General features: G+C 39.6%; 1 protein-coding gene across 1 annotated transcript in view; it reads right to left on the reverse strand.

Annotated features, from left to right (window-relative positions):
* LOC124876197 (acid-sensing ion channel 1A-like) overlaps positions 1–21,492 on the reverse strand; it is a 99,834-nt gene that overhangs the window by 65,850 nt on the left and 12,492 nt on the right. The gene's annotated exons all lie outside the window — the stretch shown is intronic.

Consider the following 21,492-nt stretch of genomic DNA (forward strand, 5'->3'; position numbering starts at 1 on the left):
GAGTATTCCTTATTCTAACTCTCCCTATTATAACCCCATTTTTTGCTAGAGACAACATGCCTTCAGCTCTTTTCCCTTCACTCCCCTCTCCTTTCATCTTTTTGCCCTTGCCTCATACCGAGCCCTTGGCTGTGATGCGTTTCGTACCGGCTACATCCTCACCTGTCACTACAGTTGCTCCCATCTGTCCTTTCTCACGTTGTCTTGCCCTGCGTCCATCTCTGCGACCATGTTACACACAGAACCCCCCTACCCCTCACCCCCCAACCCTGTCTAACTGCCTACAGCGTCTCTGCGCTTTAAATAAGCAGAAGAAAACACATGAAAGCAGGATTTGTTTGAGAACCCCAAACTGCTTCTCTCAGTTCTTGTGTATCTATCAGCTCCTGTTTACATAGTGGATTATTTGATTGCTTACAGGTTTACTTCCGGTTTGCAATCAATCAGCAGTGTTTACAATACTTGCAATGCAGGATTACTGAGGGTAGCTGCTGTGTGTGTGTTTGTGCATCTCGCTCAATACCTTGCTTAAACTATACAAATGCTCTGATGATCCCAGTTTAATTTCTTTGCACTGGGCAATCCTTCATTTTATATCCGTCTGCTTATTGTTGAGGTTCCTTATAGCTTCATCCCATTTAAACAAGGTAAAATAAATCCAATTTATCAGGTTTTCATAGATGCACTGTTGCTACAAATAAAAAAGTGTTGGCATCGCCCATCAGTTAGATGTTGTAACCTTTTTTATTTCCACAAATCTGTTTGTTGAAGCAATTTCATAATGGCTCTAAATTTAGATGTTTTTTAGTAATGTGATGACTGGATTGGCACTTTTTACTTAAATAAAAATAATGCTGCTGATGCTATGTGCCAGATTTTACTTACTTAAAAGCAATAAAGCATTTTCGGCAAATTACACGGTGCACTAAGGATCAAAAGGTTTGTGCTCTGTTATTGCACATTATACGGCATCACTTATACTGATGTGTAAATGTATATGAAGTAGACCATCTTCCATACCTTCTAACAAATCTGGGTTTTCCTTAAAACCAATTAAAAAGATGCTTACACCGAAAGATGGGCTGTATTGGGTTCTGCAGATCCCTGTCTGTGTTATGTGATCTGCTCTGCAGTGCTTGATCAGGCTGCTGGGTAGAGTTGTGCAGAGAGAAGCTGAAACACAAGTCATTAAATCTTATGATGTTTAAATGCCAGGAATGACAGGAAACTTGTCCTAAAAGTTTTGTCCGCACATGATTAACTGGAACCACAATGAAAAATGTTAGAAGTCAAATTTTTACCAATTCATATAAACTAGGGAGTACATATACTAGCATTACCCTAGTGTTATGGTTTGCGAGATAGGACCCCAGAATGCAGACGAGCAGCGTGATGGTAAGTGAAAAAGGATTTAATGACAAAAAACAAAAACTCACTCACAGCAGGAGGCAGGAACAAAACAACAAACGGGCAGGCGAGACAGGCATGGCATGATCCGAAAACAAGACTTGAGCATGAAAAATGTTTCCGCAATGAATGACAGAACAGGTGTGTATTTATGGAGTGTGACCAGGTGAAACAAGAAACGACAAAACTAAAGCATGACCAGGAAAATAAACAGAAACATGATTCAAAACTTGAACTGTGAATAAGACCAACAAAAACCCAGAAACCAAAAACCAAACAACCCCAAATCATAACACCCTAGCACCTTATCAAATTCTTCTATTTCAAATTTCCAGAAAGTGGAAGATGTGAGTCTGTTGAAGGCTGTAGCTGTGTTTGCGTTTATGTCACACTTATTTTTCAGACCATCCAAGTAATTTGAATACAGGTCCTTCTCAAAATATTAGCATATTGTGATAAAGTTCATTATTTTCCATAATGTCATGATGAAAATTTAACATTCATATATTTTAGATTCATTGCACACTAACTGAAATATTTCAGGTCTTTTATTGTCTTAATACGGATGATTTTGGCATACAGCTCATGAAAACCCAAAATTCCTATCTCACAAAATTAGCATATCATTAAAAGGGTCTCTAAACGAGCTATGAACCTAATCATCTGAATCAACGAGTTAACTCTAAACACCTGCAAAGGATTCCTGAGGCCTTTAAAACTCCAAGCCTGGTTCATTACTCAAAACCCCAATCATGGGTAAGACTGCCGACCTGACTGCTGTCCAGAAGGCCACTATTGACACCCTCAATCAAGAGGGTAAGACACAGAAAGAAATTTCTGAACGAATAGGCTGTTCCCAGAGTGCTGTATCAAGGCACCTCAGTGGGAAGTCTGTGGGAAGGAAAAAGTGTGGCAGAAAACGCTGCACAACGAGAAGAGGTGACCGGACCCTGAGGAAGATTGTGGAGAAGGGCTGATTCCAGACCTTGGGGGACCTGCGGAAGCAGTGGACTGAGTCTGGAGTAGAAACATCCAGAGCCACCGTGCACAGGCGTGTGCAGGAAATGGGCTGCAGATGCCGCATTCCCCAGGTCAAGCCACTTTTGAACCAGAAACAGCGGCAGAAGCGCCTGACCTGGGCTACAGAGAAGCAGCACTGGACTGTTGCTCAGTGGTCCAAAGTACTTTTTTCGGATGAAAGCAAATTCTGCATGTCATTCAGAAATCAAGGTGCCAGAGTCTGGAGGAAGACTGGGGAGAAGGAAATGCCAAAATGCCAGACGTCCAGTGTCAAGTACCCACAGTCAGTGATGGTCTGGGGTGCCGTGTCAGCTGCTGGTGTTGGTCCACTGTGTTTTATCAAGGGCAGGGTCAATGCAGCTAGCTATCAGGAGATTGTGGAGCACTTCATGCTTCCATCTGCTGAAAAGCTTTATGTAGATGAAGATTTCATTTTTCAGCACGACCTGGCACCTGCTCACAGTGCCAAAACCACTGGTAAATGGTTTACTGACCATGGTATCACTGTGCTCAATTGGCCTACCAACTCTCCTGACCTGAACCCCATAGAGAATCTGTGGGATATTGTGAAGAGAACGTTGAGAGACTCAAGACCCAACACTCTGGATGAGCTAAAGGCCGCTATCGAAGCATCCTGGGCCTCCATAAGACCTCAGCGGTGCCACAGGCTGATTGCCTCCATGCCACGCCACATTGAAGCAGTCATTTCTGCAAAAGGATTCCCGACCAAGTATTGAGTGCATAACTGTACATGATTATTTGAAGGTTGACGTTTTTTGTATTAAAAACACTTTTCTTTTATTGGTCGGATGAAATATGCTAATTTTGTGAGATAGGAATTTTGGGTTTTCATGAGCTGTATGCCAAAATCATCCGCATTAAGACAATAAAAGACCTAAAATATTTCAGTTAGTGTGCAATGAATCTAAAATATATGAAAGTAAAATTTTCATCATGACATTATGGAAAATAATGAACTTTATAACAATATGCTAATATTTTGAGAAGGACCTGTATTAGATAAATACCTTCAAAAACATTTAAACAGAGCCTTTCTGTCAACATGAAGTAGAACAAAAGATACCAAAAGCAACACATCATGCCCTTATCTAAAGAAATTCAAGAAGAGATGAAAAACAAAATTCAGTGACCTCTATCATTCTGGAAAGGTTTATAAAACCATCTGTTAGGCTTTGGCCTAGCCAGCCTCAGTAAGAGCCATTATCAACCAATAGTAAAACATGGAACAGTAGCTAACATTCCTACGTGTGGCCGCCCTACCTATCGCTCCCTCCAGGAAATACACAGCTCCACGGTTATTCATTTACTGATGACTTTATTCTTAATTTCAATTCTTCATCTTTAAACTCCATTATCAAACTGTGCAAAATGCATGACATCATATAACTTAAGTTCATTTACTTTCCACAGATTGCAAATAATTAATGAGCAAAATCCAAAATGACACAATATAACATACCTCGTTGACTGAGCAAAACCAAGAGGTAATGAGTCCACAAATCTTCAAAGAAGAAACACAGGTAGTAGCACCTTGAAAACCAGTCTCTTCTGGACTCTTCTCATCTGACTCTTCACACAGTGCAAATAGCTCCTCATGTGGCCACCTGAAGATTTGCATTCACCAATAAAGTATGTCCCATGTAGTATTAATAGAAAATCAAAACAAAACTCATCTAAATTAATACACACAAATAACAGGAAAAAGAAATCCTAAAAGAACATGTCAGACCATTTGTTCTTAGTCAGGCTTATATTGGTTATGCAGGAGGACAATAACCTGAAACATACCAGGAAGTCCACATCTAAATGGTTCAAATAAACCAAACTGAATGTTTTGAAGAAGCCAAGTCAAAGTTTGAAATTAAATCCAAATGAGATCTGTACTATGACTTTAAATAGGCTGTTTATGCACAAATCTGTCAATGTTTCTGAATTAAAACATTTCTTCAAAGAAGAATGGGCCAAAAAGTCATCAAAAACACTTGTTGCTGCTAAGAATGCAATTTTATTTCTTCTGTTGTTCTTTTAATCGGGTCTTTTTATAGTCCCACCTAAGATATGGATAAAGAAGGACACAAATCACCCAAAAATTGACCTCTGACACAGCTGAGTTGATTGTTTAGTTACAACACCCCATTATAATTTAGATCTCTGTTATGTGAACAGTGTTTGTAAGAGATATGTTATTTAGTTATTATTTTATTTACAAGTTAATGTCATTTAAGTGTCATAGCAGACTAAAAGACTTCTGTAAAGGTCAAATCTGTCCACACAATTCCTAGAACAATCCTCGTTTCTCCCCTCATTCCTTTTCTCATGCTTTTTAGGATGTGATAACATCAAGTTTATGTAAAAGGTGGCAAGGGTACATCATGCTCCTCTTAAGTGTATTTAGGACACCTTTTTTCCTGCACGTTTCTACATGTTAGCTCATTCCTGCCTTACATCTCAACTCTTCCCAGTAAGAATGGAAGAGAAAAACGTGAGGCAAATAACTTCAAGGTAAAACTACAAGATGAAATAAACATCTTAAAAAAAGCCCATCTTTTTTGCATTGGTTTTAGCTGGTCCTGTTCTTGTGGTGCATTTAAGGGATTCGGGTAACCTTTTTTGGGTCATAGGAAGACAGAGGATGAAGTGATGCATAAGTTATGCCTCTAAAGAAATCTCAGTGTTTTTCTTGTTAAGGTCTTCAGTTTATTCCTGTTTCTAGCCAGCATTCATGTACTTTAGTTTTGATTTAGGGTTTTAATTTTTGATTAATTCTGTATTTTCTTTAAATTGAAGGATTTTTATTCCATGTTTATTTTAACAAGCTTTCCTTTTGGTTTTTCATTCTGCATGTTTCATGCATCCTGCATGTGCGTTCACTTCTGAATTTGCTCATGAGAAAACATGCAAAAATAATGGCAGTATTAAACTAATTACCAATGCTGACTAGCCTGCATGAAACAGAAACTTCTAAAAATACACGTTGAGGCTGATGTGTGGTCGCTCGAGTGCAGCAATGATCCGCAGTCTGAACTGCAGCATCATTCCTCCCCAGCTTCCTCCGCCTTTGCCCAACCAGCCAGTCTGACTCTCAGATAGCCCTTTGCAAGCCTGTCACCAGTTCACACAGAACCGGGCCCTTAAGTCACCTGCACTAATCCTCAGAATGAATAAACCATGTGCACAGCATTGCAGCCAGCCCCATGCTATTTTCAGCCCCACTGTCCTTCTTCCCCTGGTCTGAAATGTCTCCACAAAAAGGGTTTTCTCCATCTCGGAATCAGGGACATGGAGGATTCTAACGCAGCAACACTGATCCATGCTAAAATCAGACATTGAGATGCTGTAAAAACTAAGTGGGATGGAAATGTCTTCCACATGAGCAGATTTGTTTGGAATTATTGAAGCGGATGTTGGAGTTTAATTGGGAGAATGATTGGGATCAGTGTTTGTAGATGACTGATCTAGTCTAATTTTACATGAAGAACTTTTAATGGCTTTGCTGATTACCAATGCCCCGAGAAGTCAGTCGGTGACTGGATTTTACTCTTGATTGGCCTTGGTGTTCTTTCCTGCAGTAAACATCCGCACTACCAGGGGGCACAAACAACTCTCTTCAAGAAGACTCAAAGTTGGCTAATTAGTGTATCACTAAGGTGTTTCAAAATAAATTCTGAGGAAGCATAAAAACATACGTTTCTAAAAAAGAAATAGTTTTTTCTAATGCATGCCAACTGTTCATTTAGCTGGACTTATTCATCCTCAGATAACTGGATGCTTGACCAGTTACAGCTAAATTGCTTTTGAACTGCAATTCTGTCTGTTATGGAACATGCTGGATTAGGAAATGTTGGCAGTCTTTATGAATCTATCAATGGTAACCAAGCTAATCCTGCTAGGTACTAATTTAAAATGATAAAGGCAGTAAGTGGGTCCTGGAAATATGAATATTGAAACTTTTTAACATTGTGACCAAGTGTATATGAAGCTGAATGACAGATCTGAGACAAAAAGACAAACTTGTAAATAAACTGTCAGATCAAAGACTATGTGGAGGGTTGTATCTCCAGATTAGATGTGAGTGTTTAATATCCTGGTTGAAAATAACTGTAATGAAGTTGTGCTTGAGGTTTCTGGCTGTGTTGTCCAGTCTCTATATAAACAGACAGCTTTGATTTAAAGAATTGCCCTTTATTATTTGTGCTGAGCATTTACCTGGCCACCTGGGTAATGTTGTAACAATCAGTGTTTGGAGTTGGTCAGCAGTAAATACCTCCTCTTCAGCACTGTGGGGAAAATATTAATCTCAAAAGGTATTCATAAATTCATCACTGTGCGGCTGATAGCTGCAGGAGGAAATTTAATTTCCTGTTTATTATCTAATTCTGTTCTTGCGAATGTTTAGTGTTTTTGTTTTATTTAAACAAAAGCTCATGACTTGCGAAGTCAAAGGAGTGTATAATGAGAGCGGATAGAATGAGGAAGAAGGCAAAGAAGTGATGTAGAGGAGGGGAGGGAGAAACAAGCTGAGGGATGAAAGCATAATGAGCATCGTCATGCCCAAGGGAGTGGATGTGAGGAGTTTGCTGCGCAGGAAAGTGATGAAGGGTAAATGCAAAAAACTGTCTAAGACCTGAGGCACTAAAAGGAAAGAAAAACCAGGATAAACACCATCACCAAGAGCTGGCACAAGTTTTCTCGCTCGTACACAGGACAATTTCAGACCCAAAGCCGCTGGGCAATGTGGTGGTGGCTGTGCTTCACATCTGTCGCCTCAGGCCTTAAAAACCCAGAGGAGATGCAAGCCTGGAGAATGGTTTTGCCAAATGAAATATTGGACGCCCTCCTGCTTGGCTCTGTTTCAGCTCCCCAGATTGCTGAAGCTGTCAGAGAAATCTGAGCTCAGTGTCCCCTGCAGTGTTACTGCTGATCATCAGTACATGAACTCTACAGCATTCAAATAATTAATTAGACACTCTAAGTGTGTCTACTGTACAACAGCAATCTTACGGTCCAATAAAACTTTAAGTGTCTCTGAAATCTACTTCTGCAGTCAGTGCAGCACAGAGTCTGAAGCTTCCTGCTGAATATCTTTCAAATACTTCATACGTTCTACATTAAAAACTGGGTCAGTTCATACCAAGACAATGTAAAAATGAACTTCCTGAAGGTTGCATAAGAAAAAACATCATTACCAAAAGGCCTTCAGTTATTTTAATGTATATGGCACCAGCCACATTTATTGGCAACTCTGGTTAAGATGTGTAAAAAGCCAATAAACTTGTTACTTTGGTATCCTTAGTTAGGAGCTTACAATTAATAATCCACAATTTTCTGTTTCCCCTGGGGTATAAATATGGACTGTCACAGAGCTCCCTTTCTTTTAGTCATACGAGGCACAAATGGTGAGCTGGACAGTAATGGAGGTAAAAACAAATGCCGAAAGGTCACTTTTAGAAAACTGTAGTAAGGGGTGGTCTCTTGGAGTCACCAAGTCTTCATAACAATAGATCAAAGGCCACCTACAAGCTAACTGGTAGTTTTGAAGGACATACCATATCCTTACAAATGTAAACATAATTTTTTTTTACTTGATTATACCTGGAACCATGGGTTCTTGGTAGATTATGCTTTTCATTAACAAACACTTCAGGTGGGTTTGATATAAAACAAAGAATTTGAGAACGGCGCCTCATTCAGCCATGAGCTGTTGGATTTCATGTTTAGTTTCTTTTGAGTTTTGTGTTCTGGTTCTTATGTTTTGAGTTGTTTCAATGTTTTATTATACAGCTTCTTGTTTCTTTCATGCTTTGTTGTTTGGTTATAGTTTTAATAATCCCTGTGTTTCTGTGTATCTATTTGTCATTTATTTTCCTCTCTGTTCCCCTTGTAGTATTAACTTGCCACACAGTGACTCGGCTCCCCTCTCCCCTCTCCCCTTACAGCTACTTCTTATTTAGCATGACCAAATTCACCAGATCATTGTCCCTAGAATAACCCTTCTCTGTATTTACACTCTTGGTTTACATTCAGCCATTGTCAGATCCACTTGTTTTAATCCTTCTGGATTACTGTTTGCTCTGTTTTTCTCCCAAAGTTCCTTTTTTCTTTTTATATTTTGTTAAACATCTTTTTATCATCATTCTACCTAATTCCTGCCTGTATTTAGGTCCTCTTCCACAACAAAAAATGAACCATTCCCACTTGTAAGGTTATGGGAGGCTGTGGGTCTGTTTCTGTTCCACAGGCATCAGAAGTGGTAGAGAAATATGATCAACATATAAAGAATTAAAGTGGGCAGAATGATCCTCAAAGTTGTGCATGTGTAATTTTGAGACAGGACTCCTGAACATATCTCAAGTCATGCAGCACCCAAAATGATAAAATATAAAAACGCAGAGCTTCTCCAGGCTGTCTCCTCTCTTTTCTGACATGTCTCACATTTTGTCTGCAGGATCTCCAAATGCATGTTACTTACTTGAGACATGACAGCTGCAATCAGAGTAAAGAAATTAGAAGACAACTGTCACAACTGCAGCGCAGAGGGAGCTCACAAACGCACATCTAGTCCCAGGGTAGAGCTGTCAGATTCTTTGACAAACAAAAAGGGCCAGGCATTAGACCAAGAGAAGCTCTTGTCAGAGTGGGACTCTTACTTGGTTCCCCTTTGCTGGAGTTCACTGATGAGTGGGTTGTAAAATGAACACAGTTTGCTGTCAACACCAAAAATACCTCAGAGTCCAATTAGCCGTGATGATTCTCCTCAATGTTGAGGAACTCAGGAGGAGCACTGGGGGCTTCTGATAACTCTGCTGCAACTGCCAAATCATTTATCCAGTCCCCAGAGAGCAGCTCAGAGCAAGAGAACTTTACAGATGACTGACTGCTCTTACCTTTCAAACTCTTTTCACTTATGTGCTTCTTTCCCTTTATCTAACAAGCAGGTTTAATTCAATTCAAATCAATTCAGTTTATTTATATAGCGCCAATTCACAACACATGTCGTCTCAGGGCACTTCACAAAAGTAAGGTACATATATTCCAATTAATCCTAACCATTGAACAGTGCAGTCAAAGTTAGTTATTTATTCAAATTGGATAAAAAGTTTTTCTGTCTAAGGAAACTCAGCAGATTGCATCCAGTCAGTGACTTGCAGCATTCACTCCTCCTGGATGAGCATGTAGAGACAGTGGACAGTCACTGGCGTTGACTTTGCAGCAATCCCTCATACTGAGCATGCATGTAGCGACAGTGGAGAGGAAAAACTCGCTTTTAACAGGAAGAAACCTCCAGCAGAACCAGGCTCAGTGTGAGCGGCCATCTGCCTCGACCGACTGGGGGTTGAGAGAACAGAGCAGAGACACAAAGAGAACAAAGAAGCACTGATCCAGGAGTACTTTCTATGGAAGGAAAAGTAAATGTTAATGGATGTAGCTCCTTTAGTCATTTCACCTAGAAAGAAAGAACAGATAAACTCTGAGACAGTTTTCAAGGTTAGAGTCTGAAAAAGGGCACATAGAGTTAGTCACAGTAAAAGCTCAGTCAATCGCCATGTTTAGGAGAGAGAAAGGGTTAAACACTAAAAGACAGGGCCATGTGGATCATCGGTAGAGGGTGAGCATTAAGTTGTTGCTAGCAGAAGCTTGAACGATGCCCCTCTCCAGAAAGGTGTCACAGGTAGACACAGAGTCAGGCCAGGTGTAGCTTCTAGGAAAAGAAAAGAGAGAGAACAAAGTTAAAAGCTGAAATAACAGCAAACAATGCAAAATTGGAGAGTTGTGTGAGAATGTAGTGAAGAGGGTGAAAGTGGTCATTATGTCCTCCAGCAGCCTAAGCCTATAGCAGCATAACTACACAGATAGCTCAGGATAACCTAAGCCACTCTAACTATAAGCTTTATCAAAAAGGAAAGTTTTATTCCTAGCCTTAAAAGTAGATTAGTGTGTGATGTTCCCCTACCAGGGCTTTACTCTTAACATTTTAGAAAAAGAAACTCGATCAGGTGGGACAGTTTCTACAGGAGTCCTATTAATAGACAGACAGCCACAGCATTGATGGGTGCATTTTACTTCTGATCATTAAAGGATGTGGGTAGATTGTGTTAATAAGTTAATAATAGCAAAGGTCAAGTTTTTCTCTTTCATAATTTAATCTACAATAACTAGTTGTAGAGGTTAGTTTTTGTTTTTCTTATTAAACTAAACAAGAAAACATCCTGAAATGGTTAAAAATGAAGCTTCTCATCTGAAAAAAAGAAAAATGATGATGTTGTACAGAAGATAATGTGATATTTTATGGTCATCACAAGCATATGGTAAGTAAACTATATTACATACGATCCTAATTGTTCAGTTAGGTAAAGTAGATACTTTCAACTTCTGTTCTGGGATGGCCTCACAAGTTTGATAGAGAACATTAGAAACAAACAGCTTAATGAAGACCAAGGGACACCCCAGATAGGTCAGGGATAAGCTTGTGGAGAAACTTAAAGAAGCTTGACAAACTACTTGGTGAACTCTTTCCGACAGAACATGAAATTGAAAAGGTACCCGAGTAAATATGTTTTCTTACCTCTGCAAAAACACTGACAGTCCTAATTCTGTCTTAAAACAAAAACAAGTGTGTCCAACACAGCCGCCAACGCTTCATAATTATCATGTCACGCTCACACTTCTGAACATTACAGCTTAGCACTCTTTTTTTGTCAGTCAACAAGAACCTTTCAACATATTAATAACTAAGATTTACAGGTTGGCAGGTTTGGCTGCTTTTCAGTTTTTTAGTGCACTTGTTAGCAGGAAATCATCCATTCAAATTTCAATTAAACCCAAGCTTTATTTCCAAGAGAAACCGTCTGAAAACCTATCAAATCCAAACAAAAATACGTAATTCCCCTCTTCAGGGAGTCCACTTGTCAACTTTAGGTAAAATATCTTCATAAGAAGAGTTTGTACACTTTGTTGCAATATTGTTTTAGAAAGTTATCTTAGAGACTGTTTTAGAGTTACTCTTTTGTTTTCCACATGATTTATCTTATTTATTTAAAACAGAACAGATCACGTTAATTAATTTGAGGGCCTATTCCGCATTCTTATAAAAAACAGCATGAGGCAGAGCCTTATCGGCCTCATTTCTCAGTTTGATCTTTTCACAAAGATCAGTCAGTTGGGATATAGTTCTTTCTTTATTCATCAGGGACATTTCTGCAGAACGACGTAAAGATTAACAATGCCTCGCATCAAAGGCGGCCTTCTTAAGAAGTGTATTTTACAGTTTGGTGGATGTGATGTGATGTAAGTTAGAAAAGGATGATGAGAAGAAAGAAATCAAGACCTTAAATCTCTCTGGGGGCTAAGCACCTTTCTACTGTCACTCTGCTCTTGCCAAATGCCATTTTCTCAGACACTTCTTTCCGCACCCATTACATTTGATGAAATAAAAAAAGGGGTATGTGTGTGGGGTGGTGGGCAGGTTTAAAATCACTCTTGGACTGATCCAACTGCACAAACTGTGATTCCCTTCGATTTAAATGAGACTCAAAGAATCCAGCGAGATGCTTCAGCAGAAACCAGACATGTGCGTCATGTGCTCACAGCCTTTCACATTTTAACATCTGAAAGAGCCGAGGCAGAACTAATCAAATGTTGGGATAGACATGCTCATCGGTGCAAAGAAGTGACGCAAAGGTTGGGTTAAGGAGACATACTCTCTGCTCTGGCATCATTAAAGTGCCACACAACCACAAGCTTCGTCCCACAGCTCGAAGGGACTGTTTGGTGGAGGAAATTATGTTTCCTGTTTTCACTTTAGGGGAAAGCAAACTCATTAGAGGGCTTGATGCGATGCAACTTGAAGACAAGTCAAAAGGTGGACACAGTTTATCAAACTTTAATAATTTGTCTGCAAAAATCAAAAAAATCACAAGCCTTATTAACAAAACAAATATCTCCTTCCTAGTGGGCTTATTATAGAGATATTACAGCCAAGCAGGACCACTCCTAAACTGCATAAAGCACAAGTACACTGAACATCAGTGGAATCGCTTATACGTCTTAACTTCACCGATAATCCTCAACATTTCTTTCTCACAAATGTTTTGTGTATAAGCACATAGAGATTTATGTAAACTGAGAATGTTTATATCTATATTCAGAAAATAAATCATTTGTTCTTTCATAAACAAGTAGATTTGTCATATCACAACCACACACTTCAATCTATTTTATTTGACTTTTATTTCATAGACCAACAAAAAGAAGCACACAACTGTTAGATAGAAGGAAAATGACACATGGTTTCTAAAAGTATTTGTGTTCAGCCTCCTACAGAACCACTTTCTTGCTGCAAATACAATTCGTCTTTTTTACTATGTCTAAACCAGCTAGAGACTGAAATCTTTGCCCATTCTTCTCTGCTAAATCGCTCCAGCTCAGTCAGATGTAGAACATCTCTGAACAGCTCCTTTAAGGCCACATAATCTTGGTTGGATTGGGGTCTGTACTTTGACTGAGCCATTCTAACACATGAATATGCCTTGATCTAATCTAGAGCTGCACAATACATTAAAAAAACAAGCGTCATCATTTTCACAATTACAAAGAACATCTTCTTTGTAACATTTTTGCCCAACCTCTCTCTCTTTCTTGATTCTTCTTTTCCTTTTCATATCCAATTGAAATAATCCCAAAGCAGTTTTTAGTAAACTTTATATATATATATATATATATATATCAAGCGAAGCGAAGCAGTATAGTGTTAGCCGTAATGCTTCACTTGTGAAAGTAAATCTGTTGGGTGAGTGCTACTTTGCCAGACAGGACACAGCCAATAAAATGAAAGATGCTTAAACCAGCATTTTGTCACGGAGTGACATTTTTGGACTTTGTTTGTGGCTTTGTGTTTGTTTACCTTTTGCTTAGATTTTTCTATTTTGGTTTTTGTATCATGTTTTCTTTTCTCCCTCCTCTGTCTCCTAGTGTTTACTTCTTAAGTTCTTTTATGGTTGTTTTCTTATTACTTGTTATGGTTTATTATTATTATTATTATTATTATTGTAATTATTATAGTTCTTGGTCTTCCCTGGATTCTCTAGTTTTATTTCTCTTTAGTATCTTTGTGGTTATTGTGTTTTGTTATTTGTTCCTTTACACTCTTCTTGTTTACTAGTTTATTTTCTGTTTCCTTTCCAGTTAATTCAGTCAGTGTGGTTAGGTTTGTTTACTTTTGTATTCAGGTTTTCTTTATGGGTTCTTTGTTTGTTCTTAGGTTGTTATTGTTGTTCCTATGTTCCCTCTAGTTTCTCGGTTTACTTTAGTCATGATTATTCTAGTTTTCTTATTCCCCATTTGATTATTTATCTTTGTCTATAGGTTTGCTTGGTCTGTGTTTCTGTTGTTTATTAGTTACTTTGCCCATCCTCAGCCTTTGTATTTGTTTCACCTGTTCCTGCTGCTTCCCTGCCTCCTTGTCACACCTGTTCCCTGTTTTCTCTGATTACCTGCCCTTTGTTATCCCTCAGTATATTAGTTGGTTTTGTGTCATTGTTTGTGGCTGGTTCCTTGTGTTCGTCACACCTTGTTCTCGTCCATGATTATGTTTTGTTTTTTGCATTACCTTACCTTGGGAATCTTTTGCCACGCCTTGCCTTGGGAAACCTGCAGTGATTTTTTGTAAGCTTTGTATCTTGGCTCTGGTTCGTTTCCTGCAGTGTTTTTGCTACGTTTTTGACCTTGTAAATAAATATTTGAATTACAAAGATGATCCTGCCGAGCTCTTGTCTGCACTTTGGTCCGATCCAAAACCACATCGTGACACATTTAGGCTTACTCTTTTGTTGAGAACTATGGACTTGCAAACATGCTGACTAAAAAACAGAAACCATATTGCCAGAATGCAGAAGAAAAAGGGGAAAATACAAAACGTAATCTAATGAGCCAGATGGTTTCATAGTAGACATATAAAAAATTAAACCTAGTCTATGTTGACTACATAAAAAGCATTTTTTGCTTGAATGGAGGAGAAACAATTACTGGTTTGGATTTCTTAAAAAAAATGCATTTCAGGTTCATTATTATGGACTTTGGGGATTTCCTTTGTTATGGAGGTGAAGGTGATTATCAGCAGTTCCTACCCTGCTCACAATCTGCAGCAGGAGTGAAAACAATTAAAGGTGATGCGTGTACAGTCTAACCATGATTCTGCATTGTGCCGCCCCACATTATGCTGAAAAGTACCTGCACTTTAGTTCTGCTTACAGTAGTTACCCAGCTGACATATCTGTGTGGGTAGATGTTAATAATGTACTGTATGTCATGTAATACCACGTCTGTTTCGGAGAGTACACATCAATTAAACTCCAGAGGTGATGACTTTAGCTGTCGCTTTATTCCATCTGCGATCAGAGTTTGATCAACATAATGCTGCGATATAATTTCTTTTGTTTTTTAGATAAATACTTTTAATACCATTTGGACAAGCTGGGTAGTTTTAACAAAACATTGTTTTACATTTTTGACTTAGTTTGATGAGTAAGAGAAGACACTAGAAGGAAATTCATCATTCATTAAAGACCTACATTTTAAAATACACAACACCGTGATCCGACTTACCTGAATCATTTCAACGAGATGAATTAAGAAAAGGTAACATGGTAATGTGGAGGCAAAGATTACTGAATGTCTTTTAACTTGAGAAGCTGAAGATCTATCAGCTTGGAGTTAGCAGCCAGCTTTTACTACAACTATTCATTTCTTTTTGCCTGCATATGGATTTGTTAACCAGTACTCACTGGAATGACTCTCAGTGAAGATCCAAGAAAGAGAAGTTTTGATTTAAACTAGTATAAAAAGCCCTTTCCATTTATTTCTAAACAACTGCAGATTCCAAGATTACATCTGCAGATGCAGGTGCAAATTAGGAAAAAAGTCCCACAAAATAACCCTCAGATGACAGGAATTTGGTTGGGACCCAGGATCTACCAAGGCTGAAGTCCTCCATTATCTGGAAGCTGCTGGAACATCAGTGTCACTGTCCACAGAGAAACCAGTCAGTGCATTGCCATGCACTGAGAGGGCGCAGACAGAAATGAGAGGGTAACTACAGAAATGCTAGTTCCAAGAATTAAGTGCAATTCCGCACATAAACAAGGCAATTGTCTTCTGGTGAAATGTTTAATGATTAAATGAGGAAAAAAATTTTATTTGGCTACAAGGATAAGAAGTATGTTTAGTATAGAGGACCGATCCAGACAAAATTAAAAATAAAAGCAGAAATATATACATTTTGGTTTTCCTTTTCCTTAGACATGCGTTTTCATCAAGACATGTATATATTTTCTTTTTCCTTTTCCTTACACATTCCTTTGTTCTTTTTACATTTCCTTGTCTCTCTTTTTCCTTTATTGTATGCATTTCTCCTTCATTATGCAAATGAGGAGGGGTGCCTTCTTTTCTCCAGCTCGTCTTCTATTGGTCAATAAACAGGAAGGAGGAGGATCCCAGTGCAGGTCGAGGGTGTGTCCCAATTCAGGGGCTGGATCCTTCCAAGTCCGTACTTGTGTGCCGATTACGTCACAAATGTGTCCTTCTTCTGCCCGATTTGAAGGATGGGTTGTTGTGAGTATCCTTCGCGGTCCATCTTTTCCCATGATTCATTGCGGGTCGAAGCGGTTTGGTCAGGCAAGGGCAGCCATGGCGGACCACAGTGGCAAAAGCTGTGAGTAAACTGTGAAAAATTACACTTTCTGTGACACAAATGAACTTTTACAATGTTTTTAGTGCGGGAATATAACTGTGTAGACGTGATTTATAAAGACATCACTTAATTTCAAACGTGATCCGACGTGTTCGGAGTTTTGCGCTTCCGCTGTAGTAACTGCCGGTGTTACGTCGATTCGCTTTTCCCCATCTGATACGGTTTCCGCAGCGTATCCTTGCCGCTCACGCGGCAAAAAAGGCGCATACTTATTGCAGGCTCAGAACCATCGCACTGTGCTCGCACCACAGGGGAACTACGGTAACCCTGAAAGCTCAAACATCGTGTTGTTTCGGAGAAGTCGATCTACATTTGTTGAGCTAGTGTGTTGTTATTAGATAAACTAATATATCATTTTATAGACAGACAGACAGACAGACAGACAGACAGACAGACAGACAGACAGACAGACAGACAGACAGACAGACAGATAGATAGATAGATAGATAGATAGATAGATAGATAGATAGATAGATAGATAGATAGATAGATAGATAGATGGATTTCACAGCTGTTGTGCAAATGGAATAGACAACAGGGGAAATCTTGGGGTGCTTTCACACTCGTGGTATCATGAGACGGACTCTACAACCCACACAAGTGGCTCAGGTAGTGCAGCTCATCCAGGATGGCACATCAATGCGAGCTGTGGCAAGAAGGTTTGGTGTATCTGTCAGCGTAGTGTCCAGAGCCTGGAGGCGCTACCAGGAGACAGGCCGGCAAACCAGGAAACGTGGAGGAGGTCGTAGGAGGGCAGCAACCCAGCAGCAGAACCGCTACCTCCGCCTTTGTGCAAGGAGGAACAGGAGGAGCACTGCCAGAGTGCTGCAAAATGACCTCCAGCAGGCCACAAATATGCATGTGTCTGCACAAACGGTTAGAAACCGACTCTATGAGGATGGTATGAGGGCCCGACGTCCACAAATGGGGGTTGTGCTCACAGCCCACACCGTGCAGGACGCTTGGCATTTGCCAGAGAACACCAGGATTGGCAAATTTGCCACTGTGCTCTTCACAGATGAAAGCAGGTTCACACTGAGCACATGTGACAGACGTGACAGAGTCTGGAGACACCGTGGAGAGCGATCTGCTGCCTGCAACATCCTTCAGCATGACTGGTTTGGCAGTGGGTCAGTAATGGTGTGGGGTGGCATTTCTTTGGAGGTCCACATGGCCCTCCATGTGCTCTCCAGAGGTAACCTGACTACCATTAGGTACCGAGATGGGATCCTCAGACTCCTTGTGAGACCATATGCTGGTGCTGTTGGCCCTGGGTTCCTCCTAACGCAGGACAATGCTAGACCTCATGTGGCTGGAGTGTGTCAGCAGTTCCTGCAAGATGAAGAAATTGAAGCTATGGACTGGCCCGCCCGTTCCCCAGACCTGAATCCAATTGAGCACATCTGGGACATCATGTCTCGCTCCATCCATCAACGTTACGTTGCACCACAGACTGTCCAGGAATTGGCAGATGCTTTAGTCCAGGTCTGGGAGGAGATCCCTCAGGAGACCATCCGCCGTCTCATCAGGAGCATGCCCAGGCGTTGTAAGGAGGTCATACAGACACGTGGAGGCCACGCACAATACTGAGCCTCATTTTGACTTGTTTTAAGGACAATACATTCTACCACGAGTGTGAAAGCACCACCAACATTCAAAAGTGACCAAAACATCAGCCAGAAAGCATCGGTACTGAGAAGTGGTCTGTGGTCCGCACCTGCAGAACCACTCCTTTATTGAGAGTGTCTTGCTAATCGCCAAAGATTTCCCCCTGTTGTCTATTCCATTTGCACAACAGCATGTGAAATTGATTGTCAATCAGTGTTGTTTCCTAAGTGGACAGTTTGATTTCACAGAGGTTTGATTTACTTGGACTTATATTGTGTTGTTTAACTGTTCCCTTTATTTTTTTGAGCAGTGTATATATATATATATATATATATATATATATATATATATATATATATACACACACCACCAGAACATGACTACTGTATGCAGGCAAGTATAATATCATAGATGTGATTAATGTTTGAGGGGTATAACTAATTGTAATATTTTGTGAGCACCATCTTCTAATTTTGCATATTTCTGATTACATCTAAGTGATATGGTCCAGCCAGCCCTTTAAACTTGATGGATGAAAGAGGCATCATAAACATCTGCAGACCACCTGTGTGATGCTTCGCTCACCATCCAGAAAGACAAAACACAGGTCTCAGTTGCAGCGTCCCATCCAAGTCTCTGACCTTGCGAGAGATTTAGCCACACTGCCAGAGACTTTCTGTTCAGAAAGACATCTGCCTCTTTGTTCTGTTGAAGAGGTGTTCCAGGAACCGGTCATTCCGGTTTATCCTGCTGTCGCCATTGTAAAAACTTGTACATAGTTTTATTTTATGCCTTTTGTGTCTTGTAATCTTGATCTGTTTAAATGTCCTTTTTTTTCCACATTTGTGTTTACAAATTTAAATGAAGTTGATATATTGTTAGGTGAAATGGAAATAAAATACATTGGTGACAAAAACAATTTTGAAATTTATTAGAACAGCTTAAAACTTTAAGAAACCATCTGAACAAAACGTATTTACTTATTTCTTATGTAGCACCTTATTTTGGTGCCATTCTTTGGAAAACAGTCTGTCCATTCTCTGTACCCTCATGTCCTCCCTGATCAACTCCATCATCTCCTCATCTCTGTCCCTCTTTCTTTTCTGACCCCTTCCTGCTGGCTCATTGTCTTCCTTCGCCATCTGGTTGCCCACCGCTCCGCTTGGCCTTGGAGTGTCCTAAGGGATGGAGGTAATTAGGACAGGAGGTGTTGTGGAAGACCTCTGTCCCACCATCTCATCCATAAGGACAAACCAGGGTCAAGTAGCAGCAGTGGGCTTTTCACTGACTCCCTCTCCTGACCCTGGATACTTAAAATCCTAAAGTTAGAGGGAATAAAAAAAGAGTTGACTAAACAGAGAAACCAATAAGACTTTTAGAAATATTTTTTTTTGTGTGTGTGACATGAGAACTTCTGAACATACTCTAATTTTTTTTTTTTTTTTTCATATTGTCCCACTTTTTTTTGGCCTGCAAGGGGCTGACCTTCCCCTGTTGGTCCATCTTCTCCAGAATTGTCCTAAACAAGCAAAAGGAAAGAGGGAAAACCAAAATCACTGGATGGATATTTATGAAAGTTAGAAAGATAGGAGTTTTTGAAACTGGACAGAAACTGACTGCAAAGAATGTTGTTATTGTACCTCCAAGCCACGGTGGCTGAGTTTTTAGCTCCAGTAAAAAGGTGGTTGTTCTCACCCCTGAACTTAATAAACTGGCCCGTCTGCTCCTTTGTCCCTAAACAACAAAAACAACAAAAAACCCATCTTGCTTAATATCAGTGTAAAAAAAAGCCTTTTTTAATTTTACATTTGTCTTAATTTGCAGAACATATTAAAATATTTCTATGCAAATGCCTAAAACAAGCTCTTTCAAACTTTTCACTTCTTTACTGAGATTTGCTTGCATTTGAAAGTGTATTTCTCTTCAGCTGTACCTGGAATCACAAATTATAATGCTAGCTGAATTATAAATACACTTTTAAAAACACATATAGCACATTTCTTCACCAAAAAAGAATATTTAAAAGCTTATTTATTCTCAATCACACTCTCCAGCAAGATAATATAAAATCGTCCATTTATTCAGGTTAACTTTAATATCGCCTGTAATGTCAAATCGACTTACATGAACAAATGACACATTACATTAAAATAATACTAACATAAACTGTTAAAAATCACTTGTGTTTAACGTTCACTGTGATGACTGGCAGCAGGAGCTCAGTGCCGATAGTCCAGTCAGATCTCTCCGGGTCTAGGTTGCTGGCGAGGCAAGCCGGCAGTTACTACAGCGGAAGCGCAAAACTCCGAACACGTCGGAGTATGTTTGAAATTAAGCGATGTTTTGATAAATCAAGCAGATTTTTCACGTCTACACAGTTATATTCCCGCACTAAAAACATTGTAAAAGTTCATTTGTGTCACAGAAAGTGTAATTTTTCACAGTTTACTCACAGCTTTTGCCACTGTGGTCCGCCATGGCTGCCCCTGCCAGACCAAACCGCTTCGACCCGCAATGAATCATGGGAAAAGATGAACCGCGAAGGATACTCACAACCCGTCCTTCAAATCGGGCAAAAGAAGGACACATTTGTCTGCCGCATTTGATAGACCTTCCGCGCTGTGACGTAATCGGCCCACAAGTACGGACTTGGAAGAATCCAGCCCCTGAATTGGGACACATCCTCGACCTGCACATGGATCCTCCTCCTTCCTGTATATTGACCAATAGTAGAGGAGCTGGAGAGAAGAAGGCAGCCCTCCTCATTTGCATAATGAAGAAGAAATGCATACGGTAAAGGAAAAAGAAAATATATACATTTCTTGATGAAAATGCATGTCTAAGGAAAAGGAAAAACAAAATATATATATTTCTGCTTTTATTTTTTATTTTGTCAGGATCGGTCCTCCATAGTTTAGAAGGAGTGACTTTGTAGCTGCCAAACCAAAAAATAATGTATCAAGGATCAAGCATGGAGGTAGTAGCATCATGCAGTGGTACTAGTGGTTTTGCACAGTGGGTAGAATAATTATGAATTAGGAATACCTCCAGATTCTTCAGTTTTACTTCAATCTGAAGGTAGATGGTTTAACAGCTGGATAAAACAAGCTATCATTCAGCTTTGGGTTTGGCCTTCTTAAAGCTTCAATATCCATCAATTTGAGGTCCATGTTTTAAATCCTGCTTTGTGCCAGGAAACCAACCAGTTTAAATGAACTCTTCTTATTCTGCCAAGTTGAATGGTCAAACATCCAGTCAGTATTATGTCAGAAGCTTGATTAACACAAAAAGCAGGTGAAACCATCTAAAGGACATTTATCCAGATATCAGTCATTTTATATATTAGAGAAAATCCATAATAAATTCAGACCTGGCCACCCGATTATTACTTTTGTAATCCATTACATTTGTTGGCTGTATAATCCTATAAAAATCATTTGACACTTTAAAAAGCTAAAATACTTTGAAAATAAATAAATAATAGCCATGGTTGTCATTAAATGACATAAAATGACATCCATACCCATGATGAGGGATTCCCACCAGAATTGTTTGTTCAGTGAAGCATTTTTCAATGGTTTTGAATCATCCGTTCCTATTTCGCGTTCAGGGAGCCATACTTTCTTGCAACCTCTGCAGTAACATTTCCTTATGCTTTCTAGTGATTCAGGACTTGAATAGCCTCTTTACAG

Source organism: Girardinichthys multiradiatus, chromosome 1, assembly GCF_021462225.1.
Source record: "Girardinichthys multiradiatus isolate DD_20200921_A chromosome 1, DD_fGirMul_XY1, whole genome shotgun sequence".
NCBI classification, from domain to species: Eukaryota; Metazoa; Chordata; class Actinopteri; order Cyprinodontiformes; family Goodeidae; genus Girardinichthys; species Girardinichthys multiradiatus.